The 19,536-nt window shown below is 34.5% G+C and overlaps 1 protein-coding gene across 3 annotated transcripts in view; it reads left to right on the forward strand.

The window, feature by feature from the left end:
- The window catches only part of LOC111054673, a 190,778-nt gene that overhangs the window by 11,299 nt on the left and 159,943 nt on the right, over positions 1-19,536 (forward strand). Inside the window, exon 1 of one of the 3 annotated variants that reach the window (XM_039420576.1) lies at positions 4,151-4,489. The exons of the other annotated variants lie outside the window; for them this stretch is intronic. The gene's annotated coding sequence lies outside the window, so the exon portion shown is untranslated. Of the gene's footprint in view, positions 1-4,150; positions 4,490-19,536 lie in introns of those variants that run through there. 3 annotated transcript variants of the gene reach the window in all.

Consider the following 19,536-nt stretch of genomic DNA (forward strand, 5'->3'; position numbering starts at 1 on the left):
AATCGCAGTTTTCCATTGCCTTCCAAATCAGCCTGCCATTGAGGCGCCCGATCCAATACAGACAAACTGTGCATAACAAGCTCTTCTCACTTCGTTCCCCAACCAATAAAAGTCCTTAAACTCACTGCTTCCTGGCCTCGTCTATACCAATCATGCAGCCACAAGAGTCAGTCTTCAATATATCTCAATTATGATGTAGAGCGAAATCATTGGTCAAAGGGATTACTTATCCCCGGGATGAGATAGAAAACACGATACATTCAGAATCGAATTCAGATTCCTTTATCATGTTATGTGTGGAACAAAACAAAATTTAACTTACGGCGTCAGAATTCAACTCAATTTGAAATGATCGAAAGTAAAAATCTCCTCACACCTAGCATAGCGCAGCTAGAAATAAGTCTTCGGAAGATGTTCCACACGTATCTTCTAATGTTAATAGGAATGAACAATCTGTCAATTTCACATCAGCGTAGCGTTTATTTAATATTGAGAGATAGGACGGCTAAGTCTTCCGAAAACGTATTCCAGGCTGTGCTACGCTAGGTGTGAAGAGACTTTGAGAGTAAAGTTACATAATAAATCATACTAACCTTTAGAATGAAGAGATTTTTAATAATATGGAGCAAAGATAAGTGATAGAATATGTAAGATTTGAGGTGTTTTCACTCGAAACGGTGAAGTTTGAACTCTCTCACTCACAATCTATCTTAATCCAATCTCTTCCGCTATGTATCACATAATTGTGGCCAACTCTAGAAATACATTAGAGATAACAGAATTGAAGGTAATATTGCTGTAGTTTATTTGCCAAAAACTTGATATACTCTCTTGTATGAGTAAATATACTCTTTCCGAGATCCTTATCCTGTTGTTCAATAATTGGTTCACATTACAATGAATATGATATATCTTTATTCATTTTTAGATTATGGTATTTATTAAGCTGAATATTATAATACATAGGGAGAAAGTTTAGATTGGAATAGATTGTATGAGAGAATGGAAATAGAGAGAGAGATTTTGAATTGATATTGTCTTCATTATGGGCAGAGTTATCATCCAATGTCTTCATTATGAAAGTTACCATCCACATTGAAGAGAGAGAGAGAGAGAGGAGGAGAGAGAAAAAGAGAAAGAGAGTAAGTTCAAATTAATCTGAGATTGAGATTCAGATTCCTTTATTCACTTGTTCAAAAAAAACAAAATTTGACTTACGTTCTAGCTTAGAGAGGGAAAGAGAGAGGAAGAGAAAGAAAGAGAGAGGAAGAGAGAGGAAGAGAGAGGAAGAGTGAGGAAGAGAGAGGAAGAGAGAGGAAGAGAGAGGAAGAGAGAGGAAGAGAGATAAATAAAGAGATAGATAGAATCAAGTGTGTGTTTGTGTTTGTGTTTGTGAGAGAGAGGGGGAAGAAGAGAGAGAGCTAGAAAGAGAGAGGTTCTTCTAATTGCCACTATTTATTACAGGGAATCAAGGCATTCCATTTGAGTGGTGGTAGTCACAGTTTCCGATTGAATTGTAGTCTGCTGAAGAGTTAGCAGCAGCAAGTTGGGCTGATTAATCCCTAGCAGAGTGTGAGGAGTGCCAGGCACTGTGATGCGCTGCAACTTCCAGATGAAGAAATTATGATGTGCAAGAGAAGTAACAAATTATGTATTTATCAGAGCACAACGGCAAACTCCGAGTTCGAGGGCGAAAAGTTTAGATTAATGCGTTATTAATGCTTCTCAGCGATAAAGTGAACAAGTTGAACAAGATTTGAAACTAGGTCCTCCTCCGAGCATACATCTAATTAAGCTCAATATTCAAGTCAAGGAAAATTAGCGTGCTGTTATAAAGTATATTGCGCGCTCGGCTCCTGTCTACAAAATCAATAGTAGGCTGAATTTGCCTTTGAAATGAGTTGTTTCTCTCTGTTCAGATCAAATTGAATTCAGACCAATGGTGAAGAGTTACTATTGTAATTCGTCATTGGCTGCAACAAAATGTAGAAAAAAGTTTTCGAACTTTGAAAAATAATTAGTTGTGCATATAATGAGTGTAAATCTGCAACAAAATGTAGAAAAGAGTTTTCGAACTTTGAAAAATAATTAGTTGTGCATATAATGAGAGTAAATCTGTATAATTATCTATCTATCCAACTTATCAAAACCGGTCAAATGATTGCACCCATGCTGAACAAACTAATTTTCCTCTTTCTAATTATAAATAAATAATCATTTATTAAATGTAATTATCGCTCAGTCGCGTGGAAATCATGTAGCTACATCAACTATTAGTATACTATTCAATGTTTTTTCAACATAGAAGGTTTAATGGATAAAGTGAATCTTTTTATCTCTCCCTCTCCAAATCTCATCCAGTATTTCTCTCCGTAAATTAAATTAGAATATAGCCAGTATCGATATGATCAACAGTATGATCTATAGTAGTTTTTGAGGTTGATGGAAATCTGAATGTGATTTCCATTCCCATTGAAATCTCCAGTTCAACCTGATTACAAACTTCATCCCTGCAAAGTTAATATATTATATTTTTTCTGCATAGCACAATGTTCAAATATTGTACCATATAAATTCAGTTGTTAAACATAATTAGTTTGATGCTAGGCTGCTCCATATATCAGATCCGAATATAATTATTATTTATTGTTTTAGTTTTATGGAAGTAAACAAGCTCCATAAACTGTTCGCTCAGGGAGAATGGAGTATATTAGTTGATTATATTTGCCGAGAATATTTGAGCAAGATTTGGATCGATGTAGTGCTGTTATAAATTTCCAGTTGATCTGTGCTGTTATAACGCAACAAATTCCCTGAAATTCATCTATATTGGTGCAGAAATTTCATCTCCATTCCAAATCGTATTGATCAACTCCACTTCTCTCCACTTTGATGAGTAACTGCGTTTACTAAATTTGGAGTACTCGTTGATATTAAGTGGTATTTCTTGGGAACAGAATCAATATTCCCCCAATAAGACCAACCACAAATGTCTGCTATTCAGTCAATATACTCAACTCCTAGAAATATGGAGTGAAAATGTGAACTCAAGTTGAACTGAATGAAAATGTGAAGTTTTGTGAAATATTGATAGAAATGTGAAGGATGAGAAGAGGTAAGTTTGTATTCCGAGGTAGTGTGAGAGGCTTTCCCCTTGCCTACATTTTTACAGAAATGATGAATTTATTGAAAAATTTGATATAAGTTGTTCATTGAACATGAGACTCTGCTGGGGTATCAGATAATAAACTGAAATCATTTTTTTCAGTATGAAAAGCTCCTTATATCGGTTGTTCATTCTAGAATATAACTCTACAATCCCCGATATCTATGGGAATTTGCAGCGGATATATATATATATATATATATATATATATATATATATATATATATATATATATATATATATATATGTATATAGATTGATTAGAGAGAGAAAGAGAGTGTTTGGAAGATATACGTGAGTAATATAATGATTTTCATGTATGAGTGGTGTTTTGATAGATAAAGCCAATTCTACAATTTTCGATCTTCAACTAAAATTCTAGTGACACGAATCTTCATTGCGACTCATTCGTTCTGTTCGCACCACCCACGTTTAACGGGATTATATGAAGATAATATATGTTCGCGTTTATCAAAATGTGTTTAAATCCGTGTTTAAACAAACAGCTGATAAATCTTCGTATCAACCAATGTATTCTAGATACATTGGTTTAAACCGAAGAGGTGTATGTGAGTTTAACTCTCCTCCCCCCAATCATCATAGGAACTGATACCAATTTTTCTATGAAGCTGGCATTCAAGTTTTATTTTATTCGGGATCAAGGTTTACTGTAATAAATTCTAGCTTCATTTATCGTTGAACTGGAGACCATAATTATCAGTTTTTCAATCTTCACATGTACAATTCTCTCATAAGTGCCTTTGAATAGAACGAATTTCGGTATTGTCAAATGTCAATTAAATTCTTTCAGGAAAGCAATTAAGGTTGTTAGCTGTCTCAGACTCAACAGAATGAGACATTGAAATTCGTCTGAGCATTCCTTATGAATTGAGTTGTATTGGTCGTGAGACAGGGACAGGGCAGCCTCACTATAATTGCGCTCGAGTACAATTGAACGGCAGGAAGTCCAATCTAACTGGAAGAGAACGGAGTAGTCCTTTGTTTGTGAATGACTTCATATTACGAGTGTGCGATTCTCTCCTGCTCGCCAAATCATCTGCTCTATATCTTTGCTCCAGATACGATTCGATATTGGCTGTAGAGTGTAGACTATTGGTGTTTGGTGATTCACCCGAGCCGGTATTTTCTATGGACTGTATTGGTGATTTATTGCGATCCGAGTCTCTGATTGATCGAACTTTAATGAACATAGAGACGTTTTCTCGTGGTGATGGGAATCCGTTTCATGGAACTGTTGTGTGTGTTGTTATTGTCAGCGAATAATGAGGTTCAATACTTATCATTCGTCATCAGTGGTAGAAGGTGAGAATAATTCTAAAAGTAGTCTATTTATTGTCTCAATTTCACTTTGATATCTGTTTTTATGATCTTTCTATAATTGTCATATAGCCTAATTCAAGCATTTTCGAGCCTAATTCAAGTCTTGGTTGGATATAGTCTCATCAGCTGGTGATGAGCATGGAGATATTCTTATTGTTTGTATATAGGACGTACCTTGATCATTAAAAAGTCGAATCAGGATGATTGAATTAGCTGCGTTCACAGTATACAATTTGAATTTAGACCAATGGTGAAGAGTTACTATAATTGTAATTCGTCATTGGCATTTAATCTGCAACAAAATGTAGAAGAAAGTTTTCGAACTTTGAAAAAAAATAATTAGTTGTGCATATAATGAGTGTAAATCTGTATATCTATCTATCCAACTTATCAAATCCGGTCAAATGATTGCATTATCAAATATGTTGTATTGGAAGTTACCGTGCCTTTAATGAATCGAGAATTTATTTCTCATTATGGGATTTATTCCTATTTTGCAAGGCATAATAATTTACGCCGTACGCCACATAGTATTTCCATTTTTAATGAGAAATTCACTATCAGAAATGAACTAGAGATTCACTGTGGAATAGAGATTCAAGAATCAACTTCTATTAAGAACACTTAATTGCTCCAACCTTGAACTTAATTCTGAAACTCATCAAACACTACAATTCTGTAAATGGGAACAATTAGAACTATGCTTAGTAGTTTCAAAAGAAGTTACTGAACCATACGGTGAGATAATTGAAAAAAGCAAGCGTTCTGGTAGTAGAGCTATGAATCTTCACTGGCTGTGAAACGTTTAATTTCACTGAGTTGTTCTTAATGTGGCTTCCTCTTGACGAGAATCATGAATTGTATTGCTTCAGAAAACATGAAAATGGAATATTAGAGCAAACCTCAAAGACATGAAATTAAGTCTCACACTTCCCAATATTGCTCATAGTTCGGCAGACAAAAAAAAAATTCAATCACTGCAAAGCACAATTTTAAGTCTCCGTTCGTTATAACATGCACAACAAATACAAAGCATACTAAAATGTTTAACACTATCGTGCCAAACTATAGGTTTCTATAGGTTTCATATACTCGCTATTAACTCGGAATAATTCTTTTTTCTCTCTTGAACCTACAAGACTGCTAGATTCTAGTAATTCAAAAATGAATTAACTTTTGTAGTAACCCAGATTCTATTTTTCCTTGACCCATCAACTTTTAAAGATCTATAATATTCAATTCAATTCAATTCAATCCAATTCAATTTATTTTTTCCTCCTGAATACAATTCAAAGCAGTTACATAGAATCTTAAACAATAAAGTTTATACAATTCAAGACATGATTTAATATACTTACTATAATCAAACAACAAAATACAGAACTATACTAAACAATAAAACTCTTGAGCTATCACAATTTCATCCTAGCATAAAATTCTTGATCAGATAGGAAAGAGCTTCCATAGGCATATGGTGCCTTAGATTCAAATTACATTTATATAAAATTACTAAACAATCAACTATCATCAACCAGTCGTTTTATCAGGTGCAAGATATTAGAAATAAATCACATCATTCCATTCAAGTAAGTGATTATTGCAATCATCTGATTCCAATTCTGGAAAAACATGTTCAATAAAAAATAATATGGGTGGGTAGATTTAGCCGGACTTGATTTGAGTCTCTGGTTGGTTCCGTTTCTTCCGATTTCAAATTATATATTGAATTCGTTTTGTAAAAAAAATGCATCAAGTATGATCAGATGTAGATATTTCCAATATCTTGCACCTAATAAAGCGACTGGTTGATGATAGTTGATTGTTTAGTAATATTATATAAATGTAATTTGAATCTAAGGCACCATATTAAAATATATCGATTCAAGTTGTTTTTAATTATGCGATTTCTTGCAAGTTTCGTAATTTTAACACAAACCAATTGAATTATCATTATTATTATTTTATTGATTCAATGATACAAAATAATTATGTAAAATAATTTGGGGAGGATCAACAGGCACAGCCCAAAACTGTTCCTCCCCCGAATTTTGATTCATTAAAATAGTCCAGAAAATATGTAATGTTTTTTCATTTTATAAAATTTTGTCTAATTCTCTCATCAAACACTTGAACAATTAATTTTGAATTTAGAAATATTAAGATCCGAATTGATAACAAAATTCCTTCTACTTAGCAATAAAACTGTAAAATAAATATTAATTTGAAATATTTTATTCCGAAAAACCATAAAAAATTGAATTAATTGAAAGCAACATCTCTTTATTTTATTGAATCTATGGATAATAGATTCAATATAGATTTAATAAGTGTCTGGGTCTAAGTGTATGTGTCAATTTAATGATGAACTTGAGCGAAATAGTGAACTGACTTGGAGTAGTTCACCTGACATGAACTCATCCGCTCGCGTCACAGACGTTCAGTTCAATTACATCTCGTTGTTCAAATGAGAAAACATCTTCGTCTCACGTAGCTCAAGAAACTGTCACGTAAGAACAGAACTTAGATGAGTGCTGTAAAGCGGAGATCACGTATTTCAGGTGCCTTCGAATTAGATACCGACATCGCACGTGCTTCTGCCTACAATGATGTAGTTGAAAATCGGATGGCTTGGTTTATAGATCACTGCAGATCACTTTACATAATGCCATATTGATTGGTTAAGCAATTATTTATTTATTTTTGTCATACTAATTCAATTGCAGCTGTTTTCCATGCATCAAATCAAGCCGGTAAACAGCTGTTTTCAGAAAAATAAAATATGTGATTTTCATTACAGCATACTATACTGTAAAGAGATCATAATTAGACCTATGTTCTCTTTACAGTCGAGTATGTTAGGACTAATAACATCTGAGTAATTAATTTACTACGGTAACTCAAATAATTAAAGAACTCATTTAAGGAGTTTCAAGTTATAAGAACTTATCTGAAATCTTATAATTTAGGCCTTTATATTTTATTTGAGCTCAAAGGGTCTGTCTGTTATGAACTAGGCGCTACGGGCTAGGTCATGTTTATAGAATGCAGTAGCTCGAGCAGCAGCAGGTAATGGTTTCTGTTTCTCAGAAATATTATCCTTTCTCAGATAAGTATGACAAAAAATATTGTACGTAACTTGTACGTTAACGTATTTACCGCATTCGTATGATAATTCTGCCCTCAACTACGTTTCGGGCAGAAACAATCATACCTATGCGGTAAATTATCGTTACCGGACTTGTTACGTAAAGTACTATTATTCAACAATGATGAAATACATAATCATGAAATAATAGGAAGTAGAAAAACAGTCTTTTAACCTTTATTATTCCATTCCCGAATTTTGATAACAAATTAGTCCAGAAGAGGTTAATGATTCTTCAGCACATTTGAACACATGAATTTTTATCCCAAAATTATTGACTAAGTTTTTGGGTTGAACGAGGTGTAAGTTTGTGGTATAACAATTGAGTTCTGAAACTAGAAGGCTCAAATTATCAATAGACAACCTTCATAGTTTTTATGATAATTCATTATTCATTTATTGATATGAGATACACAGTTGTTGATTAGAATAATTTTATTTATGGATGACCAACAGGCTTGCTTATAGAACAGCTCTCCGATGAGTGAGGACAGAGAAATATATTTATCATTAGGAGCTGGTATATTATCTACTTCCACTGGAATAAAATTCCATTTCATTTATCAGAGATTTGCACTCCATTGAAACATAACGACATTTTCAAGATGTTGAGAAAGTAATGATAAAAAATATACCTAGACAATATCATGAAAACCAAATAGTTTAGAAATTTTATTAGTATTTGATAAGTGTATTTGATTTGTGCATTGGTTAATGTAAATGAATGTAAATAAATAATTGGATATGAAAGTTTATTTTATGAAAATTGGAAAACTGTCAGGTATATAAATTTGCATTCCATTGAACCATAACTAGATTTCAAAGATGTTGGAGAAGTGTTGATAAAAAATATATCTAGACAATATCATGGAAATCGAATAATAGTTTAGATAATTTGGATATGAAAGTCTAGTTTATGATAATAATTTGATAACTCTCAGGTATATAATAATAATTATTAATGACAATTGGACATTGTACAATTGAATTTTCATGCTTCATCCCTTGCAAAAAACATTTCGGGGTATTTCGTTTGATAGAAGAGTTCCTATATCTAGAGCCTATTTTTGAGAATCATTGGATGACGGATATGAGAAAGTACTCTATTTGAACAAAATGATGGATAGCTTATACGAATGAGAACCTGGCAACCACCCAAATAAACTCTGCAAACCGACACATTCAGCATTATGTCATTTGATTTATGGAATGTTAGAGACGATGGAAATGTTTCTAGATCAGCATGAATCACTTACTCCTGGAGTAGTCTCGGATGAATACACTTTTCCCAATAGATTTTATTGATAAATAAGACACTGGAGAAAGTATAAGTGATGTGATGGTCAATGGATGGTCATACCAGAGACTGAGTGAAGTATGACTAGAGCTATTAGATAATATACTTGAATGCTTTTTCTCAATAGTAGTAAGGTTATACGGCGCTCAAAATTCAATGCCTTAAATGTAACCTTGTTGCTTGGAACGTTTGATTATATCTATGAATTTTCAGAATGTTCGGAGGAAATAAAGAGTACAGTAAAATAAAGAGTCCGATGTTAGCAAACATTCAAAAGGCACACCAGTGTTTAATGTTAAGTCGAGCCTAGGCCACAAACTCAAGCTCTGTCGTAAATTTGCCAAGTTCTTTAAATAAGGATGATATACATATGCTTCACCCATTAGGAGTTGGTATTGAAAAACTACTAGCTCTGCTTCCAAATTACAAACATGAATAACATACTTGTTGCTTGGAACCTTCGAACTATATAATATTAGTATCAAAATATTTGGGGACAAGAGAAAATAGTACAAATTTTTGCTTCTTCGTCTAGTTGGTATTGAAAAACTACTAGCTCTGCTTCCAAATTACAAACATGAATAACATACATGTTGCTTGGAGCCTTCGAGCTATATAATATTGGTATCAAAATATTTGGGGAAATAAAAAAGAGTAAAAATTAATGCTTCTTTGTCCAGTCTCTACTACTTAAGAGAATAAGAAATTTTATGGACATTGACTTTGCTACAAACAACTATTTCCATGTGTTGATTATTCAACTCAATTTCAATTCAATCGTGGAAAGATATAATGCATGGTATACTTAAAGAATACCATAAAATGAATCAAATTTCTATTGATTATTGTTTGTATTTCTAACCTCTAAATTTTTTTGATACTATCAATTTCAGTTGTTCAAAGATTAGATAATTCACCATGATCAATGATTATCAAATACCATATCAATAATTGAAAACAAAGATGCTTTATAGGGACGATTTTTGTATTCCAGTTTATAGAGAGAGTAGAAAAAATCGTAGTATGTTTTGAAGACGCTGTAGCTATAAGTAGGCTAATGTCTAATCTGCTTATTGTGTCTACAGCGAACAGACAACATATTGAACCAGTGAGAAACCTGAGCACCCATACTTCCTATGAATTCGACATTCATATCTCCCCCTTAGCTAGGTGCATACTAGACACATGCAAATTCTCATTCAATTTGCATCTCTCATTGGCCCATATTCATTCAGTGGTTTGTGCGGTGCATGAATTTACGTAAATACGATTAGCTCTAACTGAAGTGCAAGCTACGCTTCAACTATTTGGATCGCATAGCCTGACAAAGCCTAGCATTTTCGAACATAATATTATCAAATTATAAGCTTGATTCGATTTGATCCAACCAGTCGGACCTAACAGGATCCAGGATCCATTTATTGAGTAGATTGAAATTGTAAAGAGAAATTGACGAACTAAAATCAGATAATATTCAAAGACTCTCATTATACATCTGTTGCATAGACTACTTTCATGGATTTTTAGGATGGATATACCTTGTGATGGATAATTTGAAAGCAATTAACATCCATCGATTCCAAAATGTGTTAGCTATTTGGGCAGAATGTGGGTGAAAATGTTTCCAACGTTAACCACCAGTTCGAGGAGCATGCTAAAGCTTCCAAACTCACATTTCCCACTCTCTTATTATTTCTCTCTCACTCACTCTCTCTAAACTCATTCATCTCTCTCTTTCTTCTCACGCATCGCGCAGGCTGAATCTCATTATCAGCCTAGCTCATCGAAATAATCCTGCAAATCCATAATTTACAGTGCATGCTCTTTGCTACAGTGCTTGGCTGGCTTTATTCAGTATTGGTGGATCAGAGATAAATTTAGATTCACTGGCAACTGGAGTGAGGTAGTCGAATCATTGTGTCTTCCTTCCCTTACCGTAGATGGGTAGAATGAGCCGTGAGCAAGAGGTTCCCAGAGGACTCGGCCCCCCTGACTTTGGAAACATGTATCTTATTCAGGGAATGGGCCCGACACTGTTATGAAAAAAGACATGATCAGGGTGTTTGGAAAAATAATGATTTAGAAATATTTTGAAACTGTAAATTTTCAATTATCTATCAAACAGTAAGGTCCAAGACTCGCAGGTCCTGGGAAGCATTGTGCTATATTCAGTCCAACTTGGTAATCTGACCAATGAAATAGCTGGTGTAACACTCTAGCCAAATACGGTATCTCTTTGTATCTATGGAGTACACTGTAATATTTGTTGTGATCCGGCAAAGTTCTATACTTTTAAATGCTGCTGGATTTAACCTAGCTGTAGACCTGGATAGTCCCAAGAGTCGATTCATTCCAAACACATGATATTACTCTGCACAGGCCACCAATTTCAAGCCATTCAGAATTCAATGTTGAAATCTTTCTGCAGAGCTGTCTACATAAGCCTGGGAGAGGGCATCCGGTTTTATATTCGTGGGATATAGCTGGCCGTAGCAGCTACCTTAATAGGGTGATTAGAAGTCAGCGGGTCCAGCCGTATCTAACCTTTATTAAATATTTACGCTTGAGTTTAACCTCCGTCTTCATGGCACATCCAGTCCTGCAGTGCACCTCTACTCCATCCTTCAGCTTTCATTATGGCTTAATACGTAGTTCGTACACAAGTTTATGACTCTCCTCTTATACGATATCATTATTGGAGATTCTTCTCTCCTGGTCGGTAAAAGTGACCATAATCGGCATATAGGTATCCTTCAGTAAAAATTTACGGCCACTTGGAAGTTATTGTAGATATGGTTATCTACAGTTCAACAAAATTGATTACTCTAATAGCGAAGAATAAAGTAATATTATGTAAGAAGGTTAATAGAAACATAAAAATCTGTCTACATCGATGATATTCATTCATCCCTATAATCCATTATTATTTGTAAATTATCCAGCGCTGGAAGATGTGAGGTAGTATGAACGAGCTTCGAGAAATATACTAGCCAGGCACATTTTAGTAGTTCAACAACCAATGACAATAAATAATCAGACCAGTATTACAGAAGCTGGATGCAAGTAGAACTTACTTGGTTGTTAGTACTGTTCATAAACACAGCCTTTTATGTTAAAAAATATACTAATCCAAGTACTTGTATTCAAAATTGATTTGAAGCCTTTTATGTTTCATTCACATCCTTGGTAAGGAATCATAATAGATCTATTCTTCTTAGTAATTATTCTTGCAGAAAATATATGGAAAAATAGCGAGGAAAATTCAATCTGAAATAATGACTTCTTGGTAAATATGTAATGAGAAGTGTAGAAAATAGAAGAGGATTATTGAACGAGGAAGAATGCTTTCAAAGAAACCAGAAGGTTGCAGCCTTAATACCAAGTAAAGTCTCATCATCGTCGAGGATTCCCATTTATAAAGCAATAGGAATAAATACCTCGACCTTTCCACGAAAAGGTAACGAGCTCAGGGTCATGAGAATAGATCTCTATAATTGTTTTGTGAATATTGAAATAAGCAAGGCATTCTTGGGAGAATGGGGATGTGGAATGTAATGGACTGATCGATGCGAGAACATTTTTCAACTCTGTCCATTATGACGGGAAACTGTACGTTCCACATCAACCAAGTCATCAAACAGTTTATCGAGTGTAATTTGTTTGCATACCGTCGAGTTAAAAAAGAAGCGAGGATCCATCATAATATAACATATTATGATGATGGGAATAATGATGAGGGGAGGGGTGGAATGGAAAATGATGGAATCTTTTGTTTGCTCAGAGTGTGTGGTCGCTTCCGTTATGGACGAGAGAGATATGGATGTGTGAGAGAATGTGAGACGAAGTAAAGGAGAGAGAGCTGAGAAAATTGAGTAGCGGTGAACCAGAAAAGCAATCGAGATGTTCGCTTTGTAGGCTAAAAAGGGTTTACCCTTGAGGATCTCTTCCGTTTGCCAAGCGAAGGAGGCGCGAGCAAGGGTTCCCCGTAATGGTGGCAAAATTAGCATAGGCGCAAACCTATTCTGGCCTCGAGGAGCAAGCGTAGGGGGGGGGGGGTTAGCAAGGAACATGGTCCCCTCCGGTAAGGATCGCACGCTCAAGAAAGGATGGAGAAATTACAGTTTCCCCCCACAGCTTAACCCCCTCCACCCAGTTCCTAGTAGTAGTCTGAGCAAAGAAAATTATTCAAACTGAAACTCTTACCTGGAATAATTTCCATCCTATCTGACCCATGAAAACTTCGCATGAGAATTTTGTAGTGTTTTTCAAACTTCATGAGAAAAACATGGATGAATCCACTCACATCCCTCAAACTCTAACCCCTTCCTCGTATCTACTTCAAGTATTTTGAATTATGTTTCGTTTTCTTGTAAATTTAATACTCATTCATCTCTAAGGATCGATTTCTTCAAGTTTTCAATGTTTTGTTTCCAGACTGCACATTCCCATTTTCTATGCTCAACCTTTACATTTCAACCTTTTTGCCTCTTATATTTTTTGGCCTCTTCTAATACCGTAGCCTAGTTGAATAATATCACTGCTATCAATTTAAAGACTTTGAACATATTTGAAACGAACTTGCAAAGTTCATACTTTCTTGTGAACCGCAATTGAAGATTCCACTGGAACACGCCTTGAACATTTTGAAAAAATATCCTATATCGATGATAACTAGTAGTTCAGTGAACAGTAGACCTCACGCAGTATTCTCATCCACAAGTACCTGATTGAAACTATAGACCTTATGAAAATACAGCAATAGACTGGCTTCTCCACACATCTGTGTAATCACTTGTCAGCTGATTTATGATGAATAATTCTATAGTCTGATTTTTACTCTTATATTGGCGTATGAAGGAGGCTCCTTTTTCCTTTTATCCTTGAAATGTAAAATTTCCAAAAAACCTTGTATATACGTCGACGCGCAATTGAAAAAGGAACATACCTGTCAAATTTCATGAAAATCTATCACCGTGTTTCGCCGTAAATGCGCAATATATAAACATATAAACATTCAAACATTTAAACATTAAGAGAAATGCCAAACCGTCGACTCGAATCTTAGACCTCACTTCGCTCGGTCAAATATGATGAGTTCAAAAATCAACTCATGAATTTATGAGTTCCGAACAATCATAGGTCCAGACTGCTATAATTATCTGATCAAGTTCAAAAATCAACTCATGAGTTTATGAGTTCCGAATCATAGGTCCAGACTGCTCTAATTATCTTATTTCTTCACTTAGACGTAGTCAGAGTCACATCTGTACAGTAATAAATTGGATTATTATCATTTGATACTATACCTGATGCTCTGTACACTTGACAATGCAAAATAATAAATTTGATATTCTTCTGTATTAGGTCATTTTTAAAATGGATGTGACCTGTGTATGAATAATTATTATTGATGTTTGAAACTTGAATCCCTTACCGTTTGCTCAAGAGCACAAAAGCTTATTTAGGAAAGTTACGTTTTTGTCAGGTTCAATTCCTTCCTCAATCAGACCGTTGAAGTTGGGCAGTTCGAAACAACTGTGGTCGAGGAAGCTGCTCAAACTAAGAGGAGTTTCTCTAGAGTAGCCAAGAGGCCTGAAAGTCTTTTGAAGTTTCTTCTCCATTGAAAATCAAGGTGTACCTGTACTTACAAGGTGGGATTTCCTTGGTGTTGGTTCTGTTTGTCTTTTCCTACGGTAAAATTATATGAAACCAAGCTATGGTTTAAAATATAACCATGTGGAATTTAAATGAAACTTCCTTAAAATATGAAATATCAAGTGAAACTAAAGTGTTCGGAGCTTAATCAAGTACTATCAAGGAGCTTTTGAACTACTATCACTCAATCTGGTTACTATGAGTCTATATGGTTCCCGATTACTCGATTCAATAATTCGATCACTTCTCCAGCGTTCAATATAATATAAATTAAACAGCGTTCAATATGATATATTATTACGTTTATTTGAAAACTAACAAAATTATTGGTTAGTCCTAGTGACTAGTTTTAATAGAAAAAAAAGAAAACTAGAATATTTCTAACTATTCTGTATTTTTGATTCATATGATTCATCTTAAAGTCACTGTTTCCTGATATATCTTCTTGATATCGCAAGTGAGGATTCTCAGGCAAGTGTTTGGCTATATTGTGATGTATTTATACGGCAGAGTTCCCGAAAGAGCCTCTTTGCCAATTGGGGACTTTTACATTTTCAAACAGTAAATACTGTAGACCATACTCTTCTCGTTATATATCTCTAACGTTTTGTTCATGTTAATACTTCTTTGTGAAAAATATTTTGGAAACAATGCCAGTTTGATGATTAATTCGGTGATATCAATAATAAATTGTCGATTGTGTAATAACACGTCTCAAACATGTATTTTTGTCTCTGATATGAAATCCAGCAATAATTATTATTGCTAGAGTGGGAGAGATAAAAAGCGAATTTGTTTGCATACAAAAATGATTGGAAACCTCTATTCAATTTATTGTTTATCAAGATTCAACAAATTGCTGCGTGAAGCAGTTCTCCCATCAGATTGATACGCCATGGATTAGAGCTTGTTGAGTTTTGAGTCAATAACAGTACAGACGAATAATACGTTTCATCCAATCAGCGACAGTTAATATTAAATCAATTTATTCACAAACATGAATGTATTTGCCATCTACACAAAAGTAATCATTGTTCATTGTATTAACCAAGCTCTAGTTAATCAAATGAATGAGTTAGAATATACTGCAACAAATCTCTATATTGACCAGGAGTGTAGTGTATTCTATATTAGCGAAATATGTTCCCATATCATCAAAAATTAAAGACTGTCTATGGGTCAATGTTCTCACTTCTAAATTAGTACAGTATGTGAAGTAACGTAAAGGGTTATGTTTGGTTGGCTGCTACAATATTGAATCGAATAATTCGGAGTTGAATAGTTTAATAAATGAAATAATCCCTACATACAGTTCAATAATATTATTATCAATGGCTTTATGTGCTGTTGTAAAGCTAACGTTGTGGTAGATAGCTATACCAAATGGAAAAGACTTGATGTTGTGGAAACCACTGGTTTATTAAAACAATTTGAGATACTAGTTTCGGTTTTTACACCATTTTACATCTCTATTAAACTAAGAAATCGAACATTGAGATGCAGAATATGTTTATAGTGTGGCTGAAGCCCTACGATTGGCCATTACCCTTCGACCAGTAGCGGCTGAGCTCTACTGACTGGCCGAGACAAGGCCCGCCCAGGTTTTCCACATATGGTCTTGAAAACCGGTTGATAATGAACCAATGAATAGAAACTAAGTAAATAACAAAACCAAATGGATAGCTTTAGAAAGGATGGGAAACTATACTGTTTGAAAATTAGAAAACACAAAAATGAAGAGACTACATTAAATACGAAGGTGGAAACATTTATATAAGGAAGTAGCTCAAGATCACAATCGAAATCAAAATAACAAGGAGTCAGAAACTGAACTTCTTCTTTTAGATAAGACTAAATTAGTGATGTTGTACTGCCAAGAATGAGTTTAAATTAAGACTGGACATGAAATCGTTTTTGATTATCCCATTGTTTCCATTGCTTCGAAAAATGTCAACCATCTGCTTTTGGCATTGACACGCAGAAATTCTACACTCTCTTCAGTCTTGACCAAATAAATATTTACTATTGTATGCTCAACAAGGAAATTCAAATTTTGTCGAGAAATTGAATGCTTTGGAGAAATGAGCTATCCTCAAGAAACTACACAGTTTTATCTACACCATTCTCCAGGTACTGCCCATGAAAAATGTTCTACCTATTGTTCCATACCTACCTGTACCTATAAGTCCTACCTTCTCAAGATGGATCACTTATTTTTCAATAGTCTATGAGAGAAATATATATTTCCTCTATTAATTGTATTATACAGAGTGTTTCAGAAGTGGAGTTGAACATTTCAGGGTATTGTTCCTGGATGATAGGAGATTTAAGATAAGCCACATTTCGTGGTTATGGAAATAAAATTCAATTGAGTCGACTTTTTTCTATGTTGCCCACATGAGCTGTTAGCTTCTGCATGGGTAATGGAATTTATGTCTTTGTTTAATCTTTGTTCCGTCAAAGCTTTGTATGGCATTCACTTGAGCCTACAGACTCAACAATTATTGATGAATTCTCTAGTTAATTACCCAGTGGCAATATCCTATTCTGGAGGAATGTCATAACACCTGTCATGAAGGATACATGGTGTGGAGGGATTCGAGAGTTCATCATACCGGGTATAGGTGGCAAGCTAAGATGATATGAAGACAAGATCTCGTGCCGCAATTATTTACAAGCAATGTTATTAAACTATCAGTGGCCTTGCCTCCCACCGTTCATTTTCTATTAAGGCATATTCCTTGGTCGTCGTCGTCGTCGTGAGGGTGTTGTAAATCTTAGGAAGCTTATTTCCCCGCAGACGACTGATTAATGTGAATTTATCATAGGACGACGCCGGGCTGGAAACATTGCTTCACTTCCGCGTAGGGAAGAAGCGAGTAGCCGCATAACGAAAGGGTAAGGGTGAGACGGCAGACGGCGGAAAGGTGTAGGGTTAAGGTTTGAAGCCTGCAAAAGCCGAAGTTTAATAATAATTTTGAACAACGAGATGCGACGAGGTGAACGTAATTGTGTTAGCGAGCCACCAAGTAGCATGTACACTCCTACCTTATCCTCTCTCAAGGCTTGGCGCATTGCAACCAACACCTCTACGTAACACACAACTATAGTACTTCTTCTTACTTTCTTGTATTATTAGCTTCTGAGAGGGTGTGATGACAAGATATAACTTGCTTTGATAAGGTATATTACTGCTTCTTGGGGAGTTGTTCAGATTCTGAGGATGTGCTCAGTAGAGCAATAAGATATTCCTCTTTCTCACATACGATTCCATTTTATTCTAATCAACTTTACCATATTATTAGTAATAATAATTATCATAGTATCACCGAGTTTCATAGAGCTTCCTCGTATTATTTAATATATTTAGTAAGTTAGGTTGGATAAAATTTGCTCATTAGTCTAAAGAATAGATTGCATCAGTTATAAATAAAAAATGTTTTATTTACTGAACTTTACATCATCCAATATTCATCATATTATAATTATCAAATTATAATATTATATTCTTATCAAGATTTCTGCATATAATCATGATTTCACTCAAAATATACTCAACTAAAAATATCAATTGACTGTTTGATTAGTTTTTCAATACTCTGTAGTTTCTGCAATAGGCTATCATCAATTATTTCTATTATTTTTGTTTCTATTATTATTATGTATGATAGATATAAGATGATGAAATTATGTATAATGATTAATTCAATTTGTAAAATTTATCATCCATGTAATGTGAGAAAAAATTATCAGATTTACTTTATACATCTTCACTCTCCTAAATTATTCTTCCGGAATAATAGGCCTTCAGACTGGATTCAGATGAATGGAATTTCGCATTAAGAAATTGGTGCTGAATGTCTTATATGTATCCAAACAACATATTTGAAAAATCAGAACTTCAAAACATTTCGCAAGCACCAATGTATATAGTGACTGGATTATCTATGCCATATGAAATGTTGCACACAAGACCAAGTAGTTCGTAATTTCAGGATCAATGAATATATTCATTCAAAGAGTAGATTACACTACAATTTGGTGTCATTTTTCAAACCTCATTGAATTTAAAAATACAAACTTTTAGAATTTGAAAGATGTTTTGGACTTCTACTCTCGATAACTGATCCTGCTTCTAGAATTCATGTAATATAGAATACATATCTGCGTTTTTCAATCGAGAAAAACGACTATGGGGATGAACATGTTACGTCTTGTAATTTATTACAGCAGTAAGAAGTTTCAGTGTCATATGATTTATTGAGAACCTCAGGTGGAAGAAATGTCTTGGGATCTCCATGATGAAAGAGTCTATCGGAGGAAACTGCCGGGGAAATCCAATTACAGGTTTATTTCCTCTCCTACTTGCAACGTTTTCTCGATACGATCGGTGAAGTTATTTTTTTATCAAGATGGAGGAAACAAAAAATACGCAATTGAGAAATATGAACAGTTCATTGAACTGAGCCAATTTGTAGATGTGATCTGGCAGAAAAGTTGGTATCGATAGCAAGCCTTGGCTATGACATCGATGATCCTCCCTTCCTCACATAAACTACTTTATTGCATATCCCTCGGGGAACGCATTTAATAAAACTGCCCTTCCAATACGATTCTCGGCCTTTTTTGTTCCTGCAGATCCTTCTTATAAGGTTTTTTGTATTTATCTTCTCCGTCATTTTCGTCCCATTCGTTAGACCCAACCGACACCTTCTATTCTCTTGCTTCTATTCCTTCCGGCTATATGTTTGGCCGCTCCTCAATATCACGCAATATCTTATTTTCATCAAAGATCTTCACACGACAGAACAGCTCCCTATTGCTTCCCATTATTGGCTTCCATGACATGAATCAACAAAGATCATGAACTCGGCAATTCCAATTAAGAAGTATGAATATATGAGAATGTGTGAGAAAACAATCGACGACAGC

The sequence above is a fragment of the Nilaparvata lugens genome, chromosome 2, assembly GCF_014356525.2.
Source record: "Nilaparvata lugens isolate BPH chromosome 2, ASM1435652v1, whole genome shotgun sequence".
Taxonomy (NCBI): Eukaryota; Metazoa; Arthropoda; class Insecta; order Hemiptera; family Delphacidae; genus Nilaparvata; species Nilaparvata lugens.